The sequence below is a fragment of the Hemitrygon akajei genome, chromosome 7 (genome assembly GCF_048418815.1).
Source record: "Hemitrygon akajei chromosome 7, sHemAka1.3, whole genome shotgun sequence".
Classification (NCBI taxonomy): domain Eukaryota; kingdom Metazoa; phylum Chordata; class Chondrichthyes; order Myliobatiformes; family Dasyatidae; genus Hemitrygon; species Hemitrygon akajei.
This window is the reverse complement of record NC_133130.1, coordinates 93564230-93579340: the sequence shown is the minus strand read 5'-3', so window position 1 is coordinate 93579340 and position 15111 is coordinate 93564230. Positions and strand designations below refer to the sequence as shown.

Genomic DNA, 15111 nt, shown 5'->3' with positions numbered 1-15111 from the left:
CGTACAAACTTCTTATAGACAGTGGCAGGAATTGAACACCAATCTTCCAATTGCTGGTGCTGTAAAGTGTCATCCTAATCGCCACACTGCCATCCTGCCCACAGGTGCAGCATTGAAAGTGTGTGGGAATCTGGTGATGTGGATTGCTGATAGTGTATTTTTCATGAAAGGGTCTCTTTTCATTTCTGTGTTACTATCTCTAGTAATTTGAGGGTGCACGTGAATTAGTAATTGTCCTTATGTGTAATTCAGTGAAGATGTGTGTAGCAGTTAAGGTTGTGTATATGGCACTATATTTAGCAGTCTGATTGTGTTTAACAATGTGTGTGGCGTTTCAGTTATGAAGTGTGTATGTGGGTCTGTGTGGTTTACAGTGGTTCTCAGGATGGTGTAATTTTTTTACACTGATTACGGTGCAATGTTGGTGTGTCTGTTTAGGTATGTTTGGAGTATATCAAATGTGTCTGCAGCCTGTGTTGTCTCTATGGGGTGAAAGTGGGGTGTGCAGAGGACTCCAGTAGTGTGAATGTGTGGGTGTATGCTTTGTAGTGCACTTTCCCAGAATCTTTGACTACATGAAGCTCAGCTTTGAGGATGGATTGACTTGGCAAATTATGTTAGGCAATAGCTTGGAAAGATCTAGTCAAGTCAAAGATTTAACATAATGGTTTCATTGTGGGAGGGAGGGAAGGTTTGTCCCAATTGGTAAAGGGTCTTCAGGTCAGCCTTGATTAGATACCATAGCTATCTTTGTAAAAGAAAGGAAGAGGTTACCTCTGACATAGTCAAAATGAAGTTTTCAATTTTGCCTTAATAGAAACACTGGCCCCTGTGGCCGAAGGTCATGGGTTCAGGCTGCACTCCATCAGCTGCAGAATTCCTTAGAACATTGTGGAAGGTTGATGCACCATCAATAACTCTCTGAGACGTGGGTTAAGGTAGGCTTTGATTGACTGGAAGAAAGCACAAGCAGCAAGCGACCACCACACAACATCCTGGAGACTGAGGAAGGAGCAGTGTCTCCAATCGCCTTTATACCGGGGTCTGTGGGAGGAGCCAAAGGAGCAGTCAGCCGGGGGGGCGTGTCCAGACAGGTATATGTAGTTCACCACAAAGGTGCTATTAGATATACAGTACATCTTTGGGGAGTCTCACATAGGCACATACTGCTGTGGAAGTCTAAAGAGACCAGAGGTTCCAGAAACAGAGATCATTAATCTGGCATGGATAAACACAGAACATATCATCAGAAAGGCAAGTGCAATGCTGCCTTTATATGGAGAAAGCTGGAAGTCATGGTATTAAAAAGATACTGGGTTATACTGAAGGAGTGTTGAACTATCAGTGGTCCTGTATTTTGGGTGAGGTATCATCACATAGTAGCTTTGTCTGCTTTCCCAGTTGAGTGTGAAGAATCTCTGGCAAGGTTTTCTGGTCAATATTTATCCCTCAGTGCATGCCTTAATTTGCTAATCTGGTGCTATAACACATTGCTGTCTGTGGGAGGGTAGCCTTTTGCTGCCCATTACAGTCGCCACACTTCCCAATATTGCTGAATTTGACCGTAAAGCATATCGAGATGTCCTGAAGTCAGTAACATTGCTATATAAATGCGAGTTAAAACAAAATGCTGGAGAGGTCAGTGACCTGAAACATTAACTCTTTCTCTCTCCACAGGTACTGTATGACCTGCTGCGTATTTCCTGTATTATTTCAGATTTCCAGCAGGTTTTTCCTTTTTGATGTAATGTGGTTTTTATTTTAAAACTAGTATGAGTTGTTCTCTATTTTCTTCCTCCTTATATCTCTTTCAGTCTTGTTTTTGACTTCAACCCATGCATCTCTGAAGATGAGGATGTTTCCAGTTGTACATTTTTTATAATTGCAGAGCTGCCTCTCTTCGTTCAGTACACAGTGTAGTCTTCCCTGCAGTGCTACATAGCCGGCTGTACTGGTATGAGCCAGATGGGAAATAACTGAGTTGTGTCTTGTGATAACATATGGTGAGGAAAAGGAAGCAGCTGAGGCTCTTACTATGATTGTTAAGCTATTCTAATTACGTCTGCAGGCTCTGAATGGGTCACACTTCCCTTCATCCCCTTTCCTTGTCACGGAGCCCCCATCAATAGTTCGATCTTCATAATTTGTTTTGTTCAGGTTAATTCAGCTCCCATCTTCATCTCAGGATGACTGATTCCATGAGGCATCTCTTTTGGGGTTTTCCTTTGTTCCCAGCTCACCTCTTTGTTACACATTCTTCAGACACAATTACTGTGAATGGGAGGAACCAGGCCTTGGCCCTCACTTTGTATTTGACTGAGGCAGCCATTCGCCTCGACATAAATCAGGGCTGGACTATGGAACAGGAGTTTGGGAGGGGTGAGGGAGAGGAAGCATCTGGCTCTCAATCAGTGCCAAATTGAGAAAAGCAAACCAAGCGTGAATAAGGAAAGAATAGGTCATTGTTCTGGGAGAGATGGATATTTGAAAGCTAGTGCAACATTAAGCAAGGACCCTTAAACAAAACTGCTCCTCTAAAGATAAGTATCAGTACACTCACTTCAGTGGTGGAAATAAGTTCAATTTACAGGTCCCATTCTCACTACAAGCGTTCAACATTTAACTCTTGCTGGTTCCCATTATTCTGTTCTGTTGCTGAGGGTTTCTTTGCTAAGTCTTCAGACCGCTATTAGAGCAGTTTCCAGCTTCATGCTTCTGATTAGAAAAGTATAAACCAGTCTAACCTGGAAGGTTTTAACTCAGCAGAAATAGTTTCCATTGGCAGGACTGTCAGTGCCACTGATTTAAGATAATATGCAAAAAAAAGGGCAGAGGGGGAAATTTGTTGTATGAATAAAGATATAAAGAGCAAGAAAGCACCCTCTGAGATGATAGCAGAGGTAGTTTCTATATTTTCCAAAAGTGAATTTTACAGGGAACCTAAAAAAGGAGAATGTAATGGTAAGGGGAAAATGAGGTGATTGAGGCTAATTGGGTAGCAGTTTCAAAGAGGCAAAACAAGGTCGATAGGCCAAATTTCTGACAGTGATAGTTTGGGGAATCAGGATAATTGAAGCGTATCGGATCAATTGTGGCTGATTGATTGTGTAGTGAATCGATTGGCTCTCTTACACACAGAGAGTTCTCTCTCTCTCTTCTCTCTCCCCTCTCTCTCCCCCCTCTCCCCTCCCTCAGTCTCATTCTTTTGGAGTGGGTTTTTGAGTGCACTTTTTTTTGTCTCATCAGGCCCAGTTCATTGCTCCCACACTGTAAGTTGCCCAGTGTGTACTGTTACTAACATGACTCAGTAAAAACGTTTAATCATACTACTCCTGGCATTCTTGCTCTGTGCAGACATGATAGTAATGATGTGTAAGTGGGACTATCAGCTAGAAAAGAAAAAAATAACTATTAGCACTGGAAATTCTTGAACAGTTGATAAAGGACAGTGCTTGATAGCACAATACAAGTTCTCATAACTAAACAAGGCCTTGTAATTAGGGAGTTTAATTCTATGCTTTTCGTAGCTTAACTACGTGGTCTACTGTCTCCTCAGTGTTCATCTAAATACAAATGAAATGCTTAAAGGTGCTCACCTCTGCCAATCGTTCTGAATCTAGAGAGCTGGACCTAGACGTTCACAGGTCAATAAAGGTGGAATGACAATACTATCTTGTACACTGCATTCAATCCTAGTAGAGAAGAAAGTTTAATCTTGCTCTGCTCTCAGACATTGTGGAAGACGCATGTCTTTTCATATTCATTGATTATCCTGATAATTGAGGTGATATCTTGGATCATCCTTCCCTCCCCCCACCCACAGTATTAATTGCATTCATCTCTATTTATTAACCTGATTGTTCTCATTCCTCAAAGTCAGAACATTGTGGGTTCCAACCTTGTTCTGGGACGAGAGCTCACACAATCCAGGCTGGCATTGTGGAGCAGTACATAGGGAGTAGAACATAGAACAGTACAGCACAGGACAAGTCCTTTATCCCTCAAGGTCAGAGCCTGCACATGATCCATATCCCTCCATTCCCTGCACAGTTATACAACAGTGCCTAACTGAAAGCCTCCTGAAGGCCACTATTGTAAATGCAGAACCCGGACAGTACTGGCAGGATTCTGCACTGCCAGTGCAGTGGATTCCCTTTGATGAATCCTTAACAGTCTGCTTGTTGATGTGGAAGCTGAAGATCTCAGGAGCGCAGGAAGTTCCGGTGCTCTGGCAATATTTCTGGAGTGAAATTACACTTTCAGTCCTGAGGATAATAGACTTGCTGGGTAGTGGTATGAAAGGATATGCAGCAATCGCAGATAAGTGGCTTTGAGTTGTTAAAACAGTTATGTTCTCATCAAAATACTTAAATATCGTGATGGTAGCTGGATCCACCACCACCCTTAGCACTGTGTAGCATATTGCAACCATCTGGGTGGAAAAAAAATCTTTCCCTCTAAATCACTGTCATCGTGGCTATCACTCAAGGTCGAGGATGATGGTCTTCGTTCTGTTTCCGAAGAGCAAAGACGCCCATACGTATATTTGTTTAACGTGTACTTGATGTTGCACTCCAAGAAGCACATGATACTTCACAAATCAACCAACGGATTCCAATGGCATGGAAACCACAATGATTGGAGCTGATGGATTTGCTGCAGCTTTCATCCACCTTCACAGCCGTTGAGTTTGAGGTGGACCGCCTGTTCCACAGTTGAGGTCTTGGTTGTATTGTTCTTTGTCAGTGACCTCACCCTTGACCTTACCGCCATGGGTGACAATACCAGGAGCATAGCTCCAGATGTCATCACTCTTGGGATCTCAGGACTACACAAGCTTCTCCACCATGACAAGGTGACAATCCACGGAGAAGATCACCTATCCCTTAAACATTTCACCCTCAGGTCATACTCTGCTAAGAGTAAAGGTTCCTCATTATCTGTCCTATTCATGCACCTCAAATTTCATTTACTTCATTTGGATCCCTCTTCAACCTGCTCCCCTCCAAAGAAAGCAGATCTTCCAGCCTCTCTTCATATTTAACACATCTTATCCCAGGGAACATCCTTTTCACCCTCCTCAGTGGAATCGTGTCTTTTCTCTGAAAGACATATTCCAGGCAGTATTCCAACTGTTGTCCAACCAAGTTGTACTATAACTTCCTCTCTTATATTCTGTGTCCCAGTAATGAGAGCTTGTCTGGCCAAGTTTACCACTATGACTTGTGATGCGAAATCAGTTACATACCACACACTGAAAGTCTTGGTTGTATCTGACAGCCCTCCAGCTTGTGGTTTGTAACATCATGCACACTCCTCAATTAGGCTGCCTTCCAAGATGGCTGCTGCTAGTTACGTTCTGTGTTCCTTTAATTGTAGTTTATTTTGAGATTTGTGCCATCTTCTCTGCTTTGCGGTGGGAAAGAATTTCAAAGGACATAAAATTGTCAAATATTCCAAAATCTTAGAACAACCAAAGCACTTTCCATTCGGTGAAGTAATTTTCAAAGACCAAGCTGTGGAAGAACGCAGTAGGTCAGTTAGTATCTGTGGAGGCAGAGTAATGGTCTGGTTTGTCCAAATCATCCACCATCCTTCTGCTTCCACTGGTGTTGCCTGACCCACTGAATTACTCCAGCATTTTGTTTCTTCTGCCAGACCTTAGCATCTGCAGTATTGTGTCACAAGTATTTTTCAAATGCATTTACTGTTGAAATGCAGCAACCAGTGTGTACTAAGATAGTGTGATAATGATGAGATAGTTTAACTTGTATCCTGACTGGTTGCATCAAGGTCACACATGGAAACACCAATCCCAGGAGCGGAAAAGCCTACAAAAAGTAATGGATGCAACCCAGTCCATCCCAGGAAAAACCCTCCCCACCATTGAGCACATCGACAAGGAGTGCTGCCACAATAAAGCAGCATCCATCATCAAGGACTCCTACCATCTAGGCCCTAATCTTCTCGCTGCTGCCATTGGGAAGAAGATACAGGAGCCTTAGGTCCCACACCTCCAGGTTCAGGAACAATTATTACCCCTCAACCATCAGGCTCCTGAACCAGTCTGGATAACTTAATTCACATCAACACTGAACTATTCCACAACCTATGGACTCTATTTCAAGGAATCTACAACTTGCGTTCTGATGCACCATCAATAACTCTCGGAGACGGGAGGCAAAAGATAGGCTTTTATTAGCTCCAAACGTGACCACGACATCTTGGAGACTGAGGGAGGAGCAGTGCCTCCAGTCGCCTTTATACAGGGGTCTGTGGGAGGAGCCACAGGAGCAGTCAGCAGAGGGGTGTGTCCAGACAGGTATACACATAGTTTACCACACGTTCTCTACTTATTTATTTACTTATTCATCTTTTTTTTTGGTATTTGCACAATGTGTCTTCTTTTGCACATGGATTGTCAGTCGTGTGTAGTTTTTCATTGTTTCTGTTGTATTTTCTTGCTCTACTGTGAATGCCTGTGAGAAAATGAATCAGGGTGTGTATGTGGTGACATATATGTACTTTGATAAGAAATTTACTTTGAACTTTGATTGAATATTGACAGGACACCATAATCCCCTTCCTCTGTGGAAACAGTACCATTGAGTCATGTACTCCATCTGATGGGGCAGACAAAGACTTGATTTGCAGTCTCATCGAAAAGACAACAATAGTATCACACTCTCTCTTTGCGTATTAGTGGAGTTTGCCCCTTGCTGAGGCAGAGATAATTGGGATCTTAGAGTTCCTAGGTGTAAATATCACCAACAAATCGTCCTTGTCCAGTCACAAGGAAGCTATGTCCAAGGAAACACACCAGCGCCTCAACTCCCTCAGAATGCTGAGGAAATTTGGTTATACCCAATGATTCTTACCAAATTATTACAGATGTACCACAGAAAGTAACAGCTTGCTGCTCCCTCTTCCCAAGACCTTGAGAAATTGCAGAGTTGTGAACACAGTCCAGTCTATCATTGGAAACAAGCTTCCCCTTAATTGACTCCAGGAAGGTGGCCAGCATAATCCAGGACTCTTCCCACCCCAGTCATTCTCTCTTCTCATCCTTCCCATGTGGGAGAAGCCTCAAAAGTTTGAGAACTTTTGTAAGTTGGATAAGTCGCTGGGACCGGATGAAATGTACTCCAGGCTACTGTGGGAGGCAATTGCTGAACCTCTGGCGATTATCTTTGCATCATCAATGGGGATGAGAGAGGTTCCGGAGGATTGGAGGGTTGCGGATGTTGTTCCTTTATTCAAGAAAGGGAGTAGAGATAGCCCAGGAAATTATAGACCAGTGATTCTTACCTCAGTGGTGGTAAGTTAATGGAGAAGATCCTGAGAGGCAGAATTTATGAACATTTGGAGAGGTATAGTATGATTAGGAATAGTCAGCATAGCTTTGTCAAGGGCAGGTCGTGCCTTATGAGCCTGATTGAATTTTTTGAGGATGTGACTAAACACATTCATGAAGGAAGAGTAGTATATATAGTGTATATGGATTTCAGCAAATCATTTGATAAGGTACCCCATGCAAAGCTTACTGAAAAAGTAAGGAGGCATGGGATCCAAGGGGACATTAGACGGGTCATATTCTGCATGGAGGTTGATGACCAGTGGAGTGCCTCAGGGATCTGTTCTGGGACCCTTACTCTTCATGATTTTTATAAATGACCTGGATGAGGAAGTAGAGGGATGTGTTAGTAAGTTTACTGATGAAACAAAGGTTGGGGATGTTGTGGATAGTGTGCAGGGCTGTCAGAGGTTACAGCAGGACATTGATAGGATGCAAAACTGGGCTGAGAAGTGGCAGATGGAGTTCAACGCAGATAAGTGTGAAGTGGTTCATTTTGGTAGGTCAAATATGATGGCAGAATATAATATTAATGGTAAGACTCATGGCAGTGTAGAGGATCAGAGGGATCTTGGGGTCCAAGTCCATTGGACGCTCAAAGCAGCTGCGCAAGTTGACTCTGTGGTTAAGAAGGCGTATGGTGTATTAGCCTTCATCAATTGTGGAATTGAATTTAGGAGCCGAGAGGTAAAGTTGCAGCTATATGGGATCCTGGTCAGACCCCACTTGGAGCACTGTGCTCAGTTCTGGTCGCCTCACTACAGGGAGGATGTGGAAACCATAGAAAGGGTACAGAGGAGAGTGAACTTGACCATTTCTCCTTGTAGTGACGGAGGATGAGAGGTGACCTGATAGAGGTGTATAAGATGATGAGAGGCATTGATTATGTGGATAGTCAGAGGCTTTTTCCCCAGGGCTGAAATGGTTGCCACAAGAGGACGCAGGAAGTGGTTGGAAGTAGGTACAGAGGAGATGTCAGGGGTAAGTTTTTTTTACTCAGAGTGGTGAATGCGTGGAATGGGCTGCTGGCAACGGTGGTGGAGGCAGATATGATAGGGTCTTTTAAGAGACTTTTAGGTAGGTACATGGAGCTTAGAAAAATAGAGGGCTATAGGTAAGCCTAGTAATTTCTAAGGTAAGGACATGTTCGGCACAACTTTGTGGGCCGAAGGGCCTGTATTGTGCTGTCGGTTTTCTATGTTTCTAACACATACCACCATGCTCAAGCAGAGATGCTTTCAATGCTGTTACATAACTCTTGCACAGACTTCTTGTGCAACAAAGATGAACTCTTCATTTTCAGACTACCTCGTCATGACCTTGCCCACTTGCCCTGCACTTTCTCTCTAACTCTCACTGCCTTCTGTTTGCTCCCCTTTTGTACAGCCTCAAAGTACCAAATGGAATAATCTGGATGGCATGCAACCAAAAGCGTTTCACTGTATCTCGGTACTTGTGACAAAATTTATCCAATTACCTGATCCAAAGGCAGAGGAACTACCAAATAACCTATCACAGTCTTGTAAAAGTAGCTCATGCCTGAGGTTATAATTGAAAAAGATGAGCCCTGAAGTTGCTACAATAGACTTCAATTGTTTCTTCCAAGTATGAAGTGTACTGTAGACACAAATCGCTTTCTGATCATTGCGAAGAGTTTCCAGCTACCTCATTGCAATGTGCAAGTAGACAAGTGCACAACTTAATTTAGTTTTTGTATATTTCTTACTGTCACTTATAGTTTCTTTATGTATAGCAATGTACTGCTGCTGCAAAACAACAGATTTCATAACATATGCCAGTAATATTAAACCTGATTCTGATTTTGATTTTTGCTCATAAGACATGGTTTGGGTTTCAAACCTCCAAGGATTATTTTTGTACGTCTAGAGAATGGAAAAACTCTGACAGACATGAAGTGATGGCCCATCTCTTAACAGGTTAAAAAAAAACTTCAGAGGAATCCTGCTTTTGGTTGAGCTGGGAAGTTTGTTACGTGAGCACATTCCGGTACTTCACTACTTCATTTCCCAGGAGAATGATCAGGATGTAGTTTTTCCAGTTCCCTTAGTACGTGTGGCCCTGTGCACATCCTTGAGCACTTTGTCAAGGCTAGCTTGACAGGCATGCTAGATTCAAGCAGCTGTGATTTAGGCTGGATGTTTGCTCTATTAGATAGGTAGGCATTTGTATTGAAATGACTCACTTTCTACCGCTGGTACATAATGACTAAAACCTATGTGCAAAGTACTGCGTAATGTATTGTTTTACAGCCAGGCCTGATGAATCTCTCAAAGTATGAGGTGCACGTCAGAAACATCCTGGAAAAGGTGGCCTTCTCATTCTCAGAGCAGACTACAGTTGCTTATGTTTGTAAATGCTCTGATATTTATTATACTGTACCTTCAAGTAATTGTGTGAATTTACCTTAAAGAGGAAGTGGTTTCTTGTGGAATCATGGAGCAATGTAGGCCCTACAGCCCATCGAGTTGGTGTCTGCCATGTAGCACCCCCTTGCACTAGCCCTTCCCAAATCCCATTTTACTCTCCCCACATCATCATCAGTTCCTTCAGAATCTATGGCTGCACATCAGGATCGAAACCAAGCCTCTAGCAAGGAGATGTAAAATCTACAGCTGCACCACTCTGCCCCAGGGACCACCTGAAATCCCAGATATGTATTTCCCTTCTATTTTCCATGCGATGTTACAGTCCAGAATGTGCTGGTGGAAAGGGCACTGGTGATGCTCAGAAAGGATTGTATATTAAGGATTGGAAGGAGAGGTATCTATAGGATTGTGGAAAAACTGCAGGAAAGCAAGAGAAATGGGACTTTCTTTCAAATAGCTGGATTCTAAATGATAGGTTAACAAATCTACTGTGAGCTTAATTTTCTTTTCATTCTTGATGTGTGTCAAGTTATTGATGAGCCTTGCCTAGAATTTCTGAGTGGTCTTTCCTCTCTCTCCATCATTTCTTCCCAATCAACTTCTACTGGGCACTCAGATAGGACAACAAGCACTGGAAACAAGGGGCAGCAGTGGTATCAAACTTTGGTGCATGGGCAGAGATAAATTTACAGTTTAGTAGGCTTCACAAACGATTCCTCCAAAGGTACAGCGGTCCATCAGTGCTACACTGGAGTGCCAGCCTGGATTATGAACTCAAGACAGTAAAGAGGGACTTGACCTACAACCATAAAGATCAATATCATTCCACTTCTAAAGCGGAAACAGGACAAATCATGGGCAACATAAAAGACCATAAGACATAGGAGCAGAATTAGGCCATTTGGCCCATCCAGTCTGCTCCACCATTCAATCATGGGTGATCCTTTTTTTCCCCTCCTCAACCCCACTCCACGGCCTTCTCCCTGTAACCTTTCATGCCATATCCAATGAAGAATCTATCAAACTCTGCCTTAAATACACCCAACAACCTAGCTTCCACACCTGCCTGAGGTGACAAATTTCACAAACTCACACCCTTTGGCTAAGGAAATTTCTCTACATCTCTGTTTTAAATGGACACCCCTCTATCCTGAAGCTGTGCCCTCTTGGCCTAGACCCCCACCATGGGAAACATCCTCTCCACATCTTCTCTGTCTAGGCCTTTCAATATTTGAAGCATTTCAGTGAGCTCCCACTCACCCTTGTAAATTCCAGCAAGTACAGACCCAGAGCTATCAAACATTCCTCATATGATAACCCTTTCATTCCTGGAATCGTCCTCGTGGACCTCCTCTGAAGCTTTTCCAATTCCAGTACATCTTTTCTTAGATGAGGAACCCAGAACTGTTCACAGTACTCAAGGTGAGGCCTCACCAGTGCCTTAGAAAGCCTCAGCATCACATCCCTGCTCTTGTATTCTAGACCTCTTGAAATGAATGCTAACATTGCATTTGCCTTCCTCACCACCAACTAACCTTTAAGGTATACTGCACAAGGACCCCCAAGTCCCTTTGTATCTCAGATTTTTGGATTTTCTCCTGGTTTAGAAAATAGTCTGCATGTTTATTTCTACTACCAAAGTGCATGACCATGCATTTTCCAACATTGCATTTCATTTGCCACTTTCTTACCCATTCTCCTAATCTAAGTCCTACTGCAGCCTACCCGTTTCCTCAACACTGCCTGCCCCTCCAACAATGTTTCCACCTATTCCATCATCTAAATCATTGACATACAGCATAAAAAGAAGCGGTCCCAACACTGACCCCCTATGGAACACCTAGTCACTGGCAGCCAAACAGAAAAGGGTCCTTTTATTCCCACTTGTTGCCTCCTACCAATCAATCAATGATCTAACCATGTCAGTAACTTTCCTGTAATGCCATGGGCTCTTAACTTGGCGAGCAGCTTTTTGAGCACCTTCTCCCTTGTAATAGAAACTGCACTCACTTCTCTTCCCCCACACCCTTCAACATCTGGCACACTGCTAGTGTCTTCCATAGTAGAGATTGGTACAAAATACTCATTTAGTTCATCTGCCATCTCCTTGTCCCCATTACTATTTCTCCAGCCTCATTTTCTAGCAGTCCTATATCCACTTGCTGCTCTCTTTTATTTTTTTTTACATACTTGAGAAAGCTTTTACTCTCCACTTCGAGGTCGTTTGCTAGCTTGCTTTCATATTTCATCTTTCCCTCCTAAAGATTCTTTTAGTTGCTCCATGTAGGTTTTAAAAGCTTCCCAATCCTCTACCTTCCTGCTAATTTTTGCTTTGTTGTGTGCCCTCTATTTTGCTTTTACATTAACTTTGACTTCCCTTGTCAGCCACGGTTGTACTATTTTGCCATTTGAGTATTTCTTTGTTTTTGGAATACATCGATCCTGCACCACCTACATTTTTTCCCAGAAACTGATGCCATTGCTGCTCTGCTGTCATCCCTGCCAGCACCTCCTTCCAGTTTACTTTGGCCAACTCTTCTCTTTCACCATTGTAATTTCCTATGTCAGACTTTACTTTCTCCCAATCAAATTTCAAGTTGATCTCAATCATATTGTGATCACTGTCTCCCAAGGGTTCTTTTACTTTAAGCTCCCTAATCACCTCCAGTTCATTGCATAACACCCAATCCAGTATAGCTGATCCCCTGGTAGGCTCAACGACAAACTGTTCTACAAAGCCATCTCTTAGGCATTCAACAAACTCACTCTCTTGGGATCCATTTCCAACCTGATTTTCCTAATCAACCTGCATGTTGAAATCTCCCATGACTATCATAACATTACCCTTTTGACACGCCTTTTCTATTTACCATTGTAATCTGTGGTCCACATCCCAGCTACTGTTGGGAGGCCTGTATATAACTGCCATCAGGGTCCTTTTACGCTTGCAGTTTCTTAACTCAACCCACAAGAATTCTATATCACATCTTTCTAATGATTTAATGCCATTCTTTACCAGCAGAGCCATGCCTCCCTTCCTATTCCTCCAATACAACGTGTAACCTTGGGCGTTCAGCTCTCAACAACAACTATCCTTCAGCCATGATTCAGTGATGGCCATGACATCATACCTGATATAACCAAATCATCCACCTTAGTCATTATACTTTGTGTGTTGAAATATAACACTTTGAGTACTGTATTTACTACCCTTTTTGATTCTGTATCCCTAATGCACCCCACTGGCTGCAATTTTGTCCTATCACCTGCCTGCCCTTCCTGACAGTCCGACTGCCTGCTCTCTTTGCTTTTTTTGCCATCTGTCCTATCCTGAGTCCCTTTACCCCAGTCCCCACCCCCCCAGCCAAATTAGTTTCAACCCTCCCCAACAGCTCTAGCAAACCTGCCCGTGAGAATATTGGTACCCCGTTGGGTTCAGGTGCAACCCGTCACTTTTGAACGGGTTATACCTCCCCCAGAAGAGATTTCAATGATCCAAGAGCTTGAAGCCCTGCCGCCTGCACCAGCTTCTCAGCCAAATCATCCTGTTTCTACCCTCACTGGCATGTGACACAGGCAGCAATCCAGAAATTACTACCCAAGAGGTCCTGTTTCTCAGCTTTCTACCTAGCTCTCTGAATTCTCTTTTCAGAACCTTTGCCTTTCCTTCCTATGTCATCAATACCATAAAATACTGTGGATGCGATCCAAGTCGTCCCTGACCCTGACACCTGGGGCCGTTCACGTCCACAGAATCTCCTGTCTGCTCCCCTGACTATTGAATCCCCCAATTACTTCCGTTCCTCTCTTTTCCCTCTTTTCCTTCTGCACCACAGAATCCATGCTCAATGCTACTAACGTCATCCCCCACAACAGTATCCAGAGTGGTATACTTATTATCGAAGGGAATGGCCATGGGGTGCTCAGCATGAACTGCCTTTTCACATTATCATTTCACCTGATGGACATCCAGCTACTCGTCTCCTGTAACTTCAGGAAGACTCTGATCGATTTATCTCCTCACTCTCCTGTACAAGCCGAAGATCATCCAGCTGCTGCTCCAGATCCCTAACACGGTCTTCAAGGAGCTGCAGCCGGATGCACTTCACACAGATGTAGTCCCCTCGGAGACTGTGCTGGAGTCAGAAAGAATTTTTATGGTACATCTTTCACACTTTTAATCCAATTTAATTGTTATAATTTACATTGGTTACTTTCATAATTTTAAAATATTAATAATAAATAAAAATACAAATGGTGGTAGCAATGTCTGGTAAAGTTGGAGGTGGTAAGTGTGATTTGTGTTTAAAGCCTTACCTAGGAGACATACTAATACTAAGTTTATCTCATAGCACCTGAGTCCACAGATATCAGGCACGGATAGGCGTGATACCCTGATTTAGAAGTTTCTATACCTCCTTTAAAACTAAGGTGAAAACCATAGTGCAGTTTGCTCCACGTTCCAGATTGTTCTGCCTTGGGAGTTTGACCTAATATGGAAGATTCTGGCCTTACAATTACACAGTGGTGCTTTTCATTCATGCAGTTGGTTGTGTTGACTGAATAAAAGTTGAGAATAATTACAGTATGACTAGAAGAACCACATGCAGCAAAATTCACAGATCCTCCAGCAGTTAGAGCTGGCCAGCACTCTGGGACAATGGACTAGTCCCAGATAATACAGCCACTGAGCCCAGCTATTTACTTGCACACAGGGCACGGGATCCAATGGCGTGAGCAACCGTGTGAGTGTGTGCTGTAACAGGATGAAATGGCTGCTGCCACATGGATGAGGTGAGCCATCTCAAGTTTTCCCGGACTCCCTGGTCCATCAGGTGACGGCCTAAGGGATGGAAGTACTGTCACAAGCCCTGCTGGCTTTGCACCCGTATTTATTAATTGTCTTATCTAGAATTGTTTAACCCTTGTGCTTCCTGGTTAACCTTGTCGAGTTTATTGTGATTGGCACGGGTTTTCTGCAAACTGCACTTATTTAAAGTGGATTCCTAATTAGAATCCTAATTAAAGTGGATTCCTAATGACCCCAGATCGCGGGGTCCTTGTGTGTTTCGAGAATGATTTATCTTGTAGTATTACTCAGACAAAAGCCACCAGTGTTCTGCTGGCTATCCTATGAAAAATATTCTTGTTTCTGTCTCAGTTTGGGCGTCTGTCATTCCTTTGCACCTGGGTTAAGCTGTCTGTCAGTGCACACCGTGACAGGTTTGAGATCCTGATGGTTGTAGTGTAATAACTGTTCCTGGACCTGGTGGTGTGGGACTGAAGCCCCTTATCCCTTTTGCCTACTGGTAGAAGGGAGAAGAGGGCATGGTCTGGATGGTGTGAGAGTATCTGAGGCGGTGGACAGAA

General features: G+C 43.3%; 1 protein-coding gene across 2 annotated transcripts in view; it reads left to right on the top strand.

Annotated features, from left to right (window-relative positions):
- The first annotated feature begins 866 nt into the window (after positions 1-866).
- The window catches only part of LOC140730680 (pleckstrin homology domain-containing family G member 1), a 218340-nt gene continuing 204095 nt past the window's right edge, over positions 867-15111 (top strand). Inside the window, exon 1 of one of the 2 annotated variants that reach the window (XM_073051450.1) lies at positions 867-938. The gene's annotated coding sequence lies outside the window, so the exon portion shown is untranslated. The remainder of the gene's footprint in view (positions 939-15111) is intronic. The other variant, XM_073051444.1, reaches the window with a different exon arrangement.